This window comes from Choloepus didactylus, chromosome 2 (assembly GCF_015220235.1).
Source record: "Choloepus didactylus isolate mChoDid1 chromosome 2, mChoDid1.pri, whole genome shotgun sequence".
NCBI classification, from domain to species: domain Eukaryota; kingdom Metazoa; phylum Chordata; class Mammalia; order Pilosa; family Megalonychidae; genus Choloepus; species Choloepus didactylus.
The window spans coordinates 219,416,024-219,433,357 of NC_051308.1; the positions used below are offsets into that span (position 1 = coordinate 219,416,024).

Consider the following 17,334-nt stretch of genomic DNA (forward strand, 5'->3'; position numbering starts at 1 on the left):
AAATCATACCAAATATCTTCTCTGATCACAATAGAATGAAATAGAAATCAACAACAGAAGGAAAACTGGACAATTCACAAATCTATAGAAATTAAACAACACACTCTTTTTTTTAACTTGAGACATTGTATTGGTAGGGGATTGGGGAAAACAGTGAAATGTGAGATACAAAACTGGGGAGACAGACGGAGTGCTGCAGGTGCCAGGACCCCCTAGAACTCCTCACTCTCATCCTTGCCATCCACAGACTCTGAGCCCACTTCTTCATAATCCTTCTCCAGAGTGGCCAGGTCTTCTTGTGCCTCAGAGAGCTCCCCTTCCTCCATGCCCTCACCCACATACCAATGCACAAAGTCCCTTTTGGCATACATCAGGTCAAACTTATGGTCAAGGTGGGCCCAGGCCTCAGCGATGGCTGTGGTGTTGCTTAGCATGTAGACTGCCCACTGCCCTTTGGCCAGGTCCCCCCCAGGCACCTCTGTGGGGGACTGGTAGTTGATGCCAACCTTGAAGCCCGTGGGACACCAGTCCACAAACTGGATAGTGCACTTGGATTTGATGGTGGTGATGGCGGCATTCACGTCCTTGGGCACCACTTTTCCATGGTAGAGCATGCAGCAGGCCATGTACTTGCCATGGTGAGGGTCACACTTGACCATCTGATTTGAGGGTTCAAAGCAGGCATTGGTGATTTCCGCCACTAAGAGCTGCTCATGATAGGCCTTCTCAGCTGAGGTAATGGTTGAATAGGTCACCAGGGGAAAGTGAATGAGGGGGTGGGGCACCAGGTTGGTCTGGAACTCAGTGAGATCCACGTTGAGGGCCCTGTCAAAGTGCAGGGATGCAGTGATGGAGGACACAATCTGTCCAATGAGCCAGTTGAGGTTGGTGTAGGTGGGGCGCTCAATGTCCAGGTTATGGCAACAGATATCATAGATGGCCTCATTGTCTACCATGAAGGCACAATCTGAGTGCTCCAGGGTGGTGTGGGTGGTCAATATTGAGTTGTAGGGTCCCACCACTGCTGTGGACACCTGGGGAACTGGGTAGATGGCAAACTCCAACTTGGAATTCTTGCCATAGTCAACAGAAAGCCACTCCATCAGCAGGGAGGTGAAGCCTGAGCCAGTGCCACCCCAAAGCTATGGAAGATCAGGAAGCTCTGAAGCCTGGTGCACTGGTCTGTCAGCTTTCGGATTCACTCCAGCACCAGAACAATGATCTCCTTCCCCACAGTGTAGTGGCCACAGGCATAGTTGTTGGCAGCATCTTCCTTGCCAGATATCAGCTGCTTGGGGTGGAAGAGCTGCCTATAAATGCCAGTTCTTACCCCATCTATGACAGCAGGCTCCAGGTCCACAAAGACTGCCCGGGGCATGTGCCTGCCAGCCCTTGTCTCACTGAAGAAGCTGTTGAAGGAGTCGTCACCGCTCCCCAGGGTCTTATGGCTGGGCATGGTGCCATTAGGCTGGATGCCATGCTCCAGGCAGTAGAGATCCCAGCAGGCATTGCCTGTGTGCACCCCGGCCTGGCCCACATGGATGGAGATACACTCACGCATGGTTATTCCACTAAGTGAAGTCTATGGTGGGTCGTCTACTGCAGACGTGTTATGATTCTCCAGTAATACCAGGAATCCCCAACAACACACTCTTAAACAACCAACAAGTCAAAGAAGAAACCACAGGGATTTAGAAAACACCTTGAGATGAATATAAATGAAAACAACACACCAAATCTTATGGTAGGATGCAGCAAAAGTGGTTCTCAGAGGAAAATTTATAGCAGTAAATATCTACATTAAAAAAGGAAGAAAGATCTAAAATCAATAATCTAACTACACTGTAAGGAACTAGAAAAAAAAGGGGAAACAACCCAAAGCTAGCAGAAGGAAAGAATAAAGGTCAGAGTGGAGACAAACAGAATATAGAATATAAAACAATAGAAACAAGCAATGAAACCAAAAGTTGCTTTTTTGAAAGATAAAAAATTGACCAATCTTTAGCTAGAGTGAAGAAAAAGATAGAGAACATGCAAATAACTAAAGTCAGAAATGAAAGTAGGGACATTACTATCAACATTACAGAAACAAAAAGGATTAAAAGAGAATACTACAAATAATAGTGCACCAACAAATTTGATAACCTATATGAAATGCACAAATTTCAAAGACATGCAATTACTAAAACTGACTCAAGAGGAAACAGAAAATCTGAGCAGTCCTTTAACAAGTAAAGAGAGAGAATCTGTAATCAAAAATCTCCCATCAAAGGAAAGTCCAAGACCAGGTGGCTTCCCTGGTAAATTCTGCCAAAAATTTAAAGAAGAATTAACACAATTCTCTCAAATCCTTCTAAAAAATAGAAGAGTAGGGAACATTTCCTAATGAATTTTCTGGTGTCACTATTACCCTGACAGCAAAGCTATACAATGACACCACAAGAAAAGAAAAGTGCAATATCACTTACGAATATAGATACAAAAATCCTCAACAAAATACTATCAAACTGAATCCAACAGCATATTAAAAAAATTTATTCCAGGATTGCAAGAGTAGCTCTGTTTATGAAACTCAATCATTAAATACATCACATTAATAGAATGAAGGGAAAAAACACATGGCCATCTTACGTGGTGCAGAAGAAAACATTTAACAAAAAGCCAATACCGTTTTATGATAAAAGCAATAAGTAAACTAGGAATTGAACTCCTCAGCATGGTAGGAGCATTTATGAAAAATGCACAATTAGCCTCATAATGGTGAGAGACTGAAAGCTTTCCCTCTAAGTTCATGAAAAAGACAAGGAATCCCACTCTTGCCTCTACTATTCAACATTGTACTGAAAGTTCTAGCCAGAACAATTAGGCAAGAAAAAGAACACAATGTATCCAAATTGGAAAGGAAGAAGCAAACTTATATTCACAGATGATATCCTATGTATAATATATATATATATTTTATATATAAAATTATATTCATGGGTGATATGATTATATATATATATATATATATATACACATGGTTATATATATATATATTCCCAAAGAATCCATAAAAAGACTATTGGAGCTAATAAATGAATTCAGCAAAATTGTAAGGTATGACATCAATATGCAAAAATCAGTTGTTTTTCTATATAACAGCAATGAACAATCTGAAGGGAAATTAAGAAAATTTCATTTACCATAGTATACAAAAGAACAAAACACTTAGGAATAAATTAAATCAATGAGATGCAAGACTTGTACACTGAAAACTACGAAACATTCATGAAAGAAATTAAAGAAAATTTAGATGAATGGGAAAATATCCTGTGTTCGTGTCCTTGGATTAGTTAAGATGGCAATACTACCCAAAGTGATCTATGGATTCAATGCAATCGCTATCAAAATTCCAATGGTTTTTAATGTTGAAATGGAAAATCCAATCCTCAAATTCACATGGAATTGCAAGGGGCCCTGAATAACCAAAACAATATTGAAAAAGGCAAACAAAGTAGGCGGGCTCAACCTTCTTGATTTGGAAACTTACTACAAATCTATATTAATCAAAATAATGTAGTACTGAAATAAGGATAGGTATATAGATCAATGGAATAGAATCAAGAGTCCAGAAATAAATCCATCCAGCTATGGTTAACTGATTTTTGACAAGGGTGCCAATACCAGTCAACTGAGAAAGAACAGTGTTCTCAACAAACGGTCCTGGAACAAGGATAGCCACACACAAAAGAATGAAGTTGGATTACCTCACATCCTATACAAAAATTAACGCAAAATGGATGAAAGGTCTAAATATGAGTTAAACCATAAAACTCATAGTAATAATAAACACAGATACAAATCTTCATGAACCTAGATTTGTTAGTGGTTTCTTAGATTTGACTCCAACAACACAGTAAACAAAAGAAAAAACAGATTTGACTTCATCAAAATTAAAAACGTTTGTGCTTCAAAGGATACCATCCAAAAAGTGCAAAGACGAACAACAGAATGAGAGAAAATATTTGAAAGTCACATATCTGATATGGAACTTGTATTCAGAATATATAAAGAACTCCTACAATTCAACAATAAAAAGAAAATAATCCAATTAAGAAACGGCCAAAGGAATGATTTCTTAGACTTTACACCCAAAGCATAAGCAACAAAAGAAAATAGATAAATGGGACCTCCTCAAAATAAAAACTGCTGTGCTTCAAAAGACTTTGTCAAGAAAGTGAAAAGGTAGCCTACACAATGGGAGAAAATATTTAGAAACAACTTATCTGATAAGGGTTTAATATCCAGAATACATAAAGAAATGTGGGAATGTAAAATGGTGCAGCTGCTGTGGAAGACAGTTTGGCAGTTCCTCAGGAAGCTGAGTATAGAATTTCCATATAATCCGACAATCCCACTTCTAGGTATATACCCAGAAGAACTGAAAGCAGGGACATGAACAGACATTTTCACATTAATGTTCATAGTGGCATTAATTACAATTGCCAAAAGATGGAAGCAACCCAAGTGTCCTTCAGCCAATGCAAGGATAAACAAAATGTGGTCTACACATATGGTGAATTTTATTCAGCTGTTAAAAAGGAATGAAGTCCTGATGCATGTGACAACATGTGTACCTGGAGGACATTATGTTGAGTGAAATAAGCCAGACACAATGGCCAAACATTGCATGATCTCACTAATATGAGCTAAGTATAATAAGCAAACTCATAAAGTTAGAATCTAGAATAGAGTTTACAAGGAGATAGAATGGGGGTAGCAAATGGGGAGCTGATGCTTAATTTGTGTAGAATTTCTACTTAGGCTTGATTGTCAATGTTTGGAAATGGATAAAGGTGATGGTAGCACATTACTGCGAGTATAATTAACAGTGCTGAATTATGTGTGTGAATGTGGATGGAAGGGATTGTTTTAGGCTGTGTATATTACTGGAAGGAAACCTGCAGGATAAAATATGGGACTGTATAACAGAGTAAACCCTTTGGTGGACAATGTCTGTGGTAGAGAGTACAAATATAAGAATGTTCTTTCATGAACCTATAATAAATGCATGTTATTAGTACAAGGGGTTAATGATAGGGTGGTATATAGGAAAAATATACCTAATGCAAACTATGGACTATAGTTAAAGTAATATTTTAGTGTTCTTTATATATAAATAAATCTACAGAGATAGAATTAGAGTAGTGGCTGTGTAGGGCTGGGGAAGGTTAGAGGGATTGAGAAGTGACTGCTAAGGGGCTTGGAGGTTTTCTTTTTGGAGTAATGAAAATGATCTAAAATTGATCAGGGTTATGAATGCACAACTCTGTGATTATACTAAAATACATTGTACACCTGGGATGGATTGTATGGTATGTGAATATATCCCGATAAAACTGATTAATAAAAAGAGAAATGGCCAAAGGATCTGAATAGACATTTCTCTAAGAAAGATACACAACTGCCCAATAAGCACACGACAAGATGATCAAGATCAAAAGTCATTAGGGTAATGCAATCAAAGCCATAGGAGATACCACATCACGCTCACTAGGACAGCTATAAGACAAACAAACAAAAAACTGGAAAATAAGTGTTAGCAAGAATTTGGGGAAATTGGAACCATTGTACATGTTGGTGGAAATGTAAAATGGCGCAGCCACTGTACGAAACAGTTTGGCAGTACCTCAGTGCATTAAACATAGAATTACAATATGACCCAGCAGCTCCTGGGTAAATGCCCACAATAATTGAAATCAGGTGTTCAAGCAAAAACGTGTACATGAATGTTTATAGCAGCACTATTCACAGTAGCCGAAACACAGGAAAAAACTCAAATATCCATCAATTGACGAATAGAAAAACAAACTGTGGTATATGCATACAATGGAGTATTATTCAGCCATAAAAATGAATAGAGTACTGATATATGCTTCAACATGGATGAACACTGAAAACATTATACTAAGTGAAAGAAAGCAGACAGAAAAAGCACATATTGTATGATTCCATTTGTATGAAATATCCGTAAAAGGCAAATCCATACAGGCAGAAAGTAGATTAGTGGTTGCCAGGAACTGGTGGGAAGGGGAAATGGGAAGTGACTGCTTAATGGGTTTGGGATTTCATTTTGGGGTGATGAAAATATTCTGGAAATAGATAGTGGTAATATTTGCATAATATTATGAATGTACTAAATGCTACTAATGGTAAATTTTATATTATGTGTGTTTTACCATTATTAAAATAAAGAAAAAACAACTCTGAATGGCTGCTGGCAGAACCTTGAGTAAATGCAGCCTCACTGCCCCAGGCCCATGGGATCGGTGGTTCTGGCTGCTGTCTCGCCCCCCGACTCCTGCTCTTTTTGCACCTGCTAACTGGCTCCAGTCCCACTCATTGGTCCTGCAACTAACTCCCACCTCAGGCCTTTGCACATGCTGTGCCTGCTCCTTAGATCACTCCCTAGACAGTCAGACCCTTCAGGTCTCAACTTCAGTATGTGTTTCTAAGCCCCCCCAACCCCCCTGATATAAGTGAGTCCCCTTCACCATCCTCCCCCACAGCCTCCTGTCCATGGTATACTCGGCCTCATTTCAAGGTGCAGTTGCACTCATCTGCATGACCTTTCCTTGAAGGGTCATGTCCCCTTCCTGGCTTAGCCCCTGCACGATATGTTCACTTCTCATCCCTGCACCTAGAACAAATAAGTGCTCTGTAAATGACCTGATGGATAAGTGGAACTATATCAGTGCCAAGAGAGTAAAGAATTAAAAAGCCTTGTTCTTTAAATAGAGCAGAAATAACTGTTTGCCAATTATTTTTATTTTTGGTGGAGGGTGGGGTGATGGTTTTTATTTTATATTTTAAACTCACATTGAGTAATCAGAAATGGTAATTGCAGCTCCTATTGCTGATTTTTGCTTCCTTGATTCTGGCCTTGAGGACAGGAATCATTTCATATTTAAGCAGTATTAGAGCTAGAACGTTCTCAGGGGTGTGGGCTCATTTTGGATGTAGAGATTAATTATCTGCCCTGGTAATTAGAGTGGGAAAACAGACCGATCTCAGGGTAGAGCTGCATTAATCTCCCACTAACCAGCCAAGAAGCTGGAGCCTTGTCTGCTGCACCTTGCCCATACCTACCACACTTTGCCTACCTCCCCTAGACTTTCCCTGGGAGGCAGAACAGTGGGAGATACCCAGAGATGGAATTAGCCAACTTCACCCTTAAATCCTCCTCAAGTGAATTCAGAAAAGCCAGGGGCTTCCTGGATCCTTTTCTATACAGCAGGAGATATGAGGAAGCAGTATGGATTATTGTGGGCAGGGTGGGGGCATCTCTAGATTGTCAGCCCCTGGTGGGAGAGGATATGTCCCTAACCAATGTCTCCCATTAAATCTGCTCAACTCACCAGCATTTGTTATTTTCATTACCATTCTCATCACCGTCACCATCATCAAGACCACCAACTTAGCTACCAGTTTATGGACATTCCATGTTCCAGCCACTTTACACACATAACTGCACACACTAATGGAAAATCTGCAAGGCAGATTGAAGAGCTGATGAGGGCATGAAGGCTCATGAACCAGCCCCTACAGACCCTTCAGTTTGTGCCTGCATCATTCCCTGGGACAGAGACCATCAAAAACAGCTGGGAGGGCCTGGTCATTTCCTTGACATGGACATCAAAGGGCTGACAGCCCTTCATCCACACTCTTGCTTTCCTCAGTGACTCAGAACAGCCTGAGTTTTATCTAAACCATCCTGGAAGCCTTTCTGATACCACCCACACTGACCCTCAGGCTTCATAATGCCTCTTTCCTCAGGGTCAAAGAGGTCAATGCTTGTCTTATTCTTGATCTTTCTTGGGCTTCTCCCCTCTCCCCAAATTTTGAGGTCTGAGAAACAAATATACCCTCTTCTTCCTCACACTTCATGATTTTTCAATCTTTGAAGACTTCATAGCTCTCAGCCTAAAGTTTTCACTAAATAAATATTGACAATAGAGAGACGGAGACAAAAATTATTCCAACAAATCCTGGGACAGAGCAGGAAAAGAAGATGGACCATGAGGTCATCTTTAGACAAAACAGAGGAGCAAGTTGAGGACCTCCTGGACACAGGGACCTGCCTTCATCATTATCATCATCTTCATCATCACCTCCATCACCACCATCATTCTCACCATTGTTATCATCATTTTCATCACCATCACTACCATCACCACCATCATCATCATTGTTATCATCATTGTTGTCATCACCATCATCAACATTGTCATCATTGCCATCAAGGCCATTGTCATCATCACCTTCACTACCATAACCACCATCAGTTTCATCATCACCATCATCATCACCATTGTCATAATCATCATTGCCATTGTCATCATCACCTTCACTACCATAACCACCATCAGTTTCATCATCACCATTGTCATCATCATTGCCATGATCACTGTCATTGTCATCATCCTTACATTCACTACCATAACCCTTATCCCCTCCATCATTATTATCTTCATTGTCATCAGCAGTACCATCATCTAACTTAAACACTTGCTTAGTGACAAGCACAGCACTCACGTTTAACCTGTTGACAACCCAGTGAAACAGGCACATCTGTTATTCCCAGTTTACAAATGAGGAAACTGAGGCCTGGAGAGGACAAGTCATGTTCCCAGGGTCATGGCAAGTAAGAAGGGGAGCTTAGCTTTACACCCATGCTTTTAACCATTATGCTTTCTTTCTCCTTCATGATGAGGAAGTTTACTTTTGTGCCTAAACTTTAAATCTTCTGCTGTGGCAAGAGTCTGATTCCTCTCAAGGACTTCAGAGGATCCCTGGGCAGAATCATGCCAGGGTGTCCAGGGCTCCCTTGGTGCTGCTTTCCCTTCATCTCTTCTTCCACACACTCTCCCTGGGGGCTCCATCACTCCTTAGGTTTCAATTATCACCTCCCTGTTGATAATTCCCAAACCCCTTAGAGCCCACACCCCATATCTCACAGCTCCTCCAGCAGCTGGGTCTTCAAATAATGATCACTTGAGCACATGCTCTGATCTCCAGTTGCTTTACCTGTATTATCATTCATCTGCAGGTAGCCCTCTGCAAGGTGGGCTTGACTCCCCCATTTACTCCCCCATTCCATGGACACTGGGACTCAGAGAGGGCCACTAGCATGCTGAGGTCACACAACAAGCCTGTGGCAGAGCCTGGGTCCAAGCTCCTCCCCTCCCCAGGCCTTTCCAACACTGCCTCTGGGCTTTGTGCACAGGACTGCTGGCCATGGGGAAGGAGATGGGAAAGTGCTGAAATGAATGCTCTGCCTATACCAGCCACACTCAGATCCCAGACACCCAGGGGGTCAGCCCAAGGAATTCTGCAGGTAACAGACATTTATTGAGTACCTACTGAATACTAGGTGCTTTGGATACAGCAATAAACAAGGGATGTCGGGCTCTGTCTTCATGGAGTGCACATAGGGTCTGGGCATTCTCTGACCCCCCTCCCATTGCCAGGTCCCCACCGAGAAAATCCCACCCTGGCCTCCCTCTTCATGCCCTCCTACCCCTGCCCACCAAGTTTATATAAGGCAGTATGGGGTCCAGGAGATGAGTTCTGGCTCCAGCGTTGTTGTTAATGTGCTGTGTGACCTCAGACAATTCACTTTGCCTCTCTGGAATTGAGCTCCTCATCAATAAATTGAGAGATGCCTGTCTGTCTCCTGACCTATGTCCCTCAAGCCTCCTGCTAGATAACTTTGCTCCCCCCTTTAGAAGAAAGCCTTGTAACATGTGGTCAATTGTTTCCCTCTTATTTGAAACTACAACCATCAGTTATGATAGATTGACATTAATTCTTAGGCAGAGAATGAATCCCTCCTATTCTTTGACTGTAGCTGTAAATGGTGGACTTACCTGCAGCCTGATGACTGCAGGCTGGGCTAATGGGCAGCCACTGCCGAGAGACCGAGGCCTCCACTAATGAGTTCCTCTGATTGCCACAAAGGTGGATGGGCAAGTTTCTACCCTTGATTGAGGGTCAGTGCAGAGAGTATGGTTGGGGCACCTATAATGCAAACACATCCTGGAGAGGTCAGATGAGGGAGTGGACCAAGCCCTAGTTTTGGGGGCAAAATGGAATTGGCTCCCAGCCCTGCCACTCTCTAGCCACCCTCTAGCAAGCCCACGTCACCCAGATGGCTGGAGGTGGCAGAGCCTGCAGCATCCAATGAGAGCTCATGCTGTGAAGTCTACCTAAGCCCCTTGAACTCTCCCCCTGTTACCTTGCCCTCCAGGAAGCAGGAAAAATACTGCCTCTTTACCAGAAAGGTCAATATCACCAAGAAGCAAATGGTCATTGACTGCTCAGGTCGTGAGCTGCCACCAGCCCAGGGTAGGCAGGAGCCCAAGAGGCCAAACCTTGAGAAGGAGACTGCTGTGTCCTGAGGGTTTTAAAGTCCTCTCAGTGTCCTCTGAGACTCAGGAATGGGGAGACTGAGTGGAGCTGTGGGAGGAGAGCTGCCTGTGGATCTCCAGGGATCAAGATCCACAGTGAGGCTAATTCATACATCTCTGCCTCCTCCTCAAGTCACTGGACAGATGTTTCTCATGCACCTGTCGCTGAATTGGGTGCTGGGGAAAGAGCTGAGAGTGAGGCAGACCCAGTCCCTGCAGTTGTGGGACATATAGTCCAATGAGAGTCAAATGTGACCCCAACACATCATGAAAGCATGGGGAACTGCAGCTGGGATCAGGGCTCCAGAGGAGGGAGTCATGGCACTATGATGGTGCTTAACACACGGGTGGAGGATGAGGAGTCGCTTGTGGTTTTCTGCCTGTATCCTCCCCCTCCGTTATCGTGATCATCTCCTCCTCCACCATTGTCATTATCACTATCTTCACCATCATTTTCATCTCCATCATCATCGTCATTGCAAGTCCCCTGTTCTGAGCCCTTGCATGCACCAGGTGTTGTGCAAGGGGCTTTGTAGGCAAGCCCTTATTGTCCACCCTCCAGCAATCCTAAGGGAAGGTACCTCTTCACAGAAGAGAAAACCAAGCTCAGGGAGGTGATGGACTTTCTCAGGGTTCTTATTGAATAAGTGCTGGAGCCAGAGGTGGACCCAAGACTTCCAGCTCCAATGCAGGGTCTTTCCCTGTAACACGGCCTCCCAGGGCCTCCCTCTGGGGCTCCACACAGGTTGGCCCCCATGATGGCCCCACCCCAGGAGGAGTGTGGTGTGATGGCTGAGGATGGGGGCTGAGACTGTGGGGTCACCATCCAGCTCCACCCTGCCTGGCCGAGCCCTTGGACACGTTGCATAACTGCTCTGGCCCCTGTTCCTCATGGGGTGGGGAGGGGGCTGATGAGATGGGGCCCAGCAAGCTCCCGGAGCACCCAGTGTGGAGTCTCCTGGCCTGTCGGGCCCTGACCCTGGCATCCCTGCCTGTTTACCCTGTGATTGTCCATCCAGCCTGACCCTTCCCTTGACCTCCGCCTCTGGTCAGACACCCCCTCCTACACCCAGACCCAGGACCCTCACCCAGTGCCTTCTCAGGCCTGGCTCACCCCTAACCTTGTCTATGGGAGAGCAGATGAGACCCCTCGGGTTCTCCCAGCCCAGCGATGGTGGCCAGAGAGAGTGGTCAGCCCCGTCTCCTGCCCTCAGAAGGCAGCCGCCCCTTTTAATATGGGTCCCAGGATTTTACACTCTCTTCTCCCACTGACTGGCTTCTACTATTTTAAGCAGATAAAAACGGGCACAGCGGAGACGGCTGGTGAAAATCAATAAGTAATAAAAGTCAGCATGAGAGCAAGTGCATTACCTCAGTCTCAGAAGCCAGGAAGGTGTCTGAGGCGTGAGGCGGACCAAGCCCAGTGACACCCTAAGCCCAGGAGCCTGGAGGAGCTGCAGCCTTGGTGTGTGTGGGGGTGGGCTGGGGAGGTAGGCTGGGGCCCTGCCCACTGTCCCCCCCGGATCCAAGGTCTCCCTAGTGGCCCCTCACAAGCTAAAGCAGTGGTGAAGGGAGCTGGATTAGGAGCCCTTGTGTCCTTCAGCAACTCACCTGAGGTGCTCACTCACCTATTCAACAGCCTACTGAGCACCTGCCACGTGCCAGGCCAGTGTAGCGTGGTGGGTAAGAGTGTGAGCTCTGGGATGTGACTGCCTGGGTTCACGTCTCAGCTCTGCCACTTGCCAGCTGTGTGTCCCAGGACAAGTTACTTAAACTTTCTGTGGCCTGATTTCTCATTTGCAAAATGGGGCATGTTAATATTCGTACTTATAGGACTGTGGCAAAGACTGAAGGAGACAATTTATGTGCAGTGCTTGATTGACGCCTTGCACGTGGTAAGCTATGGATCAACATTTGCAGTTTTTACTATTGTACTATGCCTTACACTACACGAGACAGCATACCTATGAGGTAGGGACTGTCAGCTTAATTTTAATAGATTAATAAATTGTGTTTCACAAGAAACTGTGGTTCAAAGAACTTAAGTAACTTGTCCAAGATTACTCAGCTAATCTATGTCAGAGTAGAGACTGGAATCCAGATTCATCTGTGTTAGTTACAATTGTGTTTGACTGCAAGGAACAGGGAATCTGGCAAACAGAGGCAAGAAAAATGTCCAGAGCTGCACAATTGGTGGCCCTGGTTCAGTTTTTCATCATGTGGCTTCTTGCCTTTAGGCTTGTAGCCTCGTGACCATAAAATGGCTGCCTCAGCTCCAGGCATCATGTCGGGATGCTGGGCAGGAGACAGAGTTTGGGCAAAGAGGCAGAGAGCTGTACTAGCTGAGTCTGTCCCTGTTATTCAGGAAAATAAATCTTTCCTTGAAGATCCACCTAAGAGAGAATTGCTTATATTTTATTGGCTGGAATATAGCAACTCCTGGATCAATCACTGGCCAATGAAGATGAGATTACCATGGCTGGTTTAGACCAATCAGAATCACTTCCTATAGGTGAGTTGAGACCTACCCCTTAAGAGCAGAGGATCCTGGCCACTGCCCACCACATCCTGAACTTATTTGGGAGTAGGGGGAGGGGCCAGGTGGATGTTGGTGAATGATGGTGTTGGCCACACAGCCTTAAAACTGGGACATGCTGCCCCTCCTGTCTCTGCCAGCCTGATGCTCTTTATCTGGGCCCACGTACACGAAGCCCCCTGACTGGGTCAGGCCTTAAAGTTGGGGCTACAGAGGTGATGAGGTGCACCTCTGCCCTCAAGTTGCTCCCACTCAGATGGGGGAGGCAGATGGAGCAATGGGCTAGTCCATTCAGGGTGGTCAGTTCTATGATGAGGTTGGGCGTAGGGGACTGCGGGAGCACGGAGAAGCCCCCACTCAGCGGGGGGCAGTCAGGGCAGACTTCCCTGTGGAGGGGACTTCCATGGGGAGACCTGCAGGTCTGGGGGCAGGTGGTCAGGGGAAGGGGCTTTAGGGGCAGAGGGAAGAGCTTGTGCAAAGGCCCTGGAGAGAGTGAACGAGACAGGCACATTTGTGGGATGGCACTTAGGACAGTGCGGCCGAGGCAAGGGTCAGTGGATGTCCAAGGATTGAGCAGATGGAGGAGGCAGCAGGGGCTGGACCCCAAGGGACCTCAGGAGCCACATGGAGGGTTGGACCCCAGGCTTGAGTGCAGTTGGGAGCCCTGGGGAGACTGAGGGGGTGTGTGGGTGCACTTTAGAAGGATCACAGCCCTGCTGTGTGGAGGGGGCTTGGGGTGGGGGTGGAGCCTGGACTAGTTAAGAGGCTTTTGTGTCCACCAGGGCTGGACGTGGTGGTCCCTGGTCCAAGGTGGGAGCAGGGGGAGGGGGCCAAGGGCTCCGTTGGGAGACCCCTGGGAGGAGACGGAGGAGAGGCACTCGGTGGCAATGCAAGGACCTGACCTCCAGCCTGAGTGGCTGGTGGGCGTCACTGACATGTAGAAACTTGGGTCCCTTGGAGGTCATGCCACCTGTGCTCTCCTTGTCTTCAAGCGACCCAGCATCACAGGGCGGACCTGGGGCTGGGCTGGGGCAGGGCCTGTGCTGTCCTCAGGGGGAGCAGGGACCAGGATGAACCCAGAGCCAGGTTGCCACCCCGTCTCCAGTCTGACCCCAGGAATCCCAGCCCTAAGTTGCCTGGCTGTCCCACTACGGCCTCGCAAACCCTCCTGCACAGAACTAATGGCAGTTTAAAAAGGGCCGAGCCCAACCGCCCGCTCCCGCTGCTAGGCAGCGGCGGGATGGCGAGTCGCGTAGCGGAGACGGTGACGAGAGCAGCAGGTCCGCCATTGGGCGAAGAGGCCTAAGGGACCGGCCCGCTTGGTTGACAAGGAGCGACCGAGGCGAGTGGCCCCGAGAGAGCGAGGGCGATGGAGGCCACCATACCGAAGCGGAAGGAGACCTGCAAGTCGCTGCGCATCAAAGTTATCTCCATGGGCAACGCCGAAGTGGGAAAAAGCTGTATCATAAAACGATGCTGTGAGAAAAGATTTGTATCTAAATACCTTGCGACAGTTGGAATTGACTATGGAGTCACAAAAAATGGAAAAACCAACCCTTAAATGCATATGGAATTGTAAAGGGCCCCAAATAACCAAAACAATCTTGAAAAAGAGAAACAAAGTTGAAAGACTCACAATTCCTTATTTCAAAGTTTACCACAAAGCTCCAGTGGTCAAATCAGTCAAATCAGTGTGGTACTGGTATAAGGATAGACATATAGACCAATAATACAACTGAGAGTCCAGAGATAAACCCTCACATCTATGGACAGCTGATTTTTAAAAAGAGTTCCAAGATCATACAATGGGAAAAGAATAGTCTTCTCAACAAATAAGAGTCGAGAAAACCGGATATCATATGCAAAAGAATTAAATTGGACCTCTACCTCACACTATATACAAAAATTAACTCAAAATGGATTAATGTCCTAAATATAAGAGCTAAAACCATAAAACTCTTAGAAGAAAACATAGGGGCAAATCTTCATGACCTTGGATTTGGCAATGGATTTTTACATATGACACCAAAAGAAGGAGCAACAGCAATGAAAAATAAATTAATTGGACTATATCAAAATTAAAAACTTTTGTGCATTGAAAGGCATCATCAAGAAAGTGAAAAGACAACCTATAGAGTGGGAGAAATATTTAGACATCATATATCTGATAAGACTTTAATATCCAGAATATATAAAGAAGTCTACAACTTAGCAACAAAAAGACAAAACAACCCAATTTAAAAATGGGCAAAGGATTTGAATATACATTTCTCCAAAGAAGATAACAAATGGTCAATAAACACATAAAAAGATGCTCAACATCATTAGTCATTAAGGAAATGCAAATCAAAGCTACAATGAGATACCACTTCACACACACTAAAATGGCTACTATTTTAAAAATGGAAAATATCAGTGATGGTGAGGATGTGGAGAAATTAGAACCCTTGTGTATTGCAGGTGGTAAAGTTAAAATGGTGCTGCCAATGTGGAAAAAAGTTTGGCATTCCTCAAAAAGTTAAACATAGAATTACTGTGTGACCCAGGAGTTCTACTCCTGGGTACATAGCTGAAAGAACTGAAAGCAGAGACTCACACAAATACTTGATGTTTATGGCAGCATGGTTCACAATTGCCAAAAGGTGGAAACAACCCAGTGTCCATTACCAGATGCAAGGATAAACAAAATGTGGTATATACATGTAATGGAATATTATTCAGCCATAAAAAGGAATGGAGTTCTGATACATGCAACAGCATGGGTGAACATTGAAAACATTATGCTAAATGAAATAAGCCAGGCACAAGAGGACAAATATTGTATGATTCCACTCATACGAAATATCTAGAATGAGCAAATTAGATTAGATTAGAGATTTACTGGGGGATGGGGCAGATGGAATGGGGAGTTATTGCTTAATGGTTACTGAGTTTCTTTTTGGGGTGATAAAAGAAGTTATGGTAATGGATGGTGGTGATGGTAGCACAACATTGTAAATGTAATTAATGTCACTGAATTGTACACTTAAGATGGCAAAATTTGCATTATATATAATATATTGACACACATATACATGCATACACATGGAAGAGTGTGTTGAGCTTGGGGAGATAGGGTTAAATTAGCAGGAAATCACACTGCCAAAGAGTGGAATCCAGGTAGGTTGCACATACCTTAAGTGTGGAATTTCAGGCCATCCTTACTATGGCCATACCCTGCCCTTTCCCCTTTTCTCTTACTACATTTCTTTACATACTTTACTCTCCATCCACAGTGAACTACTCCCTTCAGGCTCTGCCTCTTGGTGCCATTATTCATTCTGTCCACCTGGATGTCCTTTTGCCTCATCTCTCCACCTGTCAGTTCTTCAAGGTATAAATGCTACTGTTCCCATATGGCCTGAATACCCCCTTTATCAGTCAGGACTCTTTTTTTGGTTGCAAATGACCATAGTTCTCTCTATGTTATCATAAATTGCCTTGTAAAGTTGTATGTGCTTAACATCTACTGCTAGATTATAAGCTCCTCGAAGAAGGAGCTATTAGTATAACTCTTCAACTGTCTGGCAGCGTGCTTGTACATTGTAAATACTCAATAAATATTTATTATTAGGTAAGATAGATAGATCTAAAGGGGAGATTTGCAAGATTAGGGTATGAAGGCAAGATTTAAGAAAGTAGATTAAAAGTAGGGTGTTTCTATAGTAGAGAATGTCACATGTATGAAGGACAAAGTCAAGGTCAGGTGTTCCCTTCATTACTATACTTAAAAGAGACTCAGCTTTTTTGAGTCTGTGCTATATAAAACTCAAATAAATGTTCTATGCAATGCTGCTATATCAGCATTTTTCAACTGAGATCAGCAGAGGGTGATTCTGCAAGTTTTCTTTAAGAACAAAAATTGTAGCTCTTGACTGAAATATATGAAGCTCTTCGTCTGAAATCTACATTTCCTTCTTTCTTGTCTCTCTCTTTCCTGTTTTCTCTTTCCTACCGTAGGGCACAGGATTTCATCAATGATATGGTAGGACCTCCTATTTAAGGTGGTTTGGTTTGAGTCCATATAATTAGCTAGTTGATTTATCCATGAAATTAGAATTACCATATGTGGTGGTTTGAAACTGTGTATCCCAGAAAAGCATGTTTTTAAAGTAATCCATTCCACTGGGTGTGGACCCATTGCAAATAGGAACTATTGAAGAGGCTGCTTCAGTTCAGGTGTGACCCACTTCAATCTGAATATGTCTTACTCCTCTTACTGGAGTCCTTTATAAGACAATGAAATTCAGACAAAGAGAAAAAGTCACAGAAGCAAGAAGCTGAAAGCCAGGAAACCCAGGAGAGAAG

The 17,334-nt window shown here is 44.2% G+C and overlaps 1 pseudogene; it reads right to left on the bottom strand.

Moving 5' to 3' along the window:
• Positions 1-212: 212 nt before the first annotated feature.
• Positions 213-1,561, bottom strand: LOC119520205 (annotated as a pseudogene).
• Positions 1,562-17,334: the final 15,773 nt, after the last annotated feature.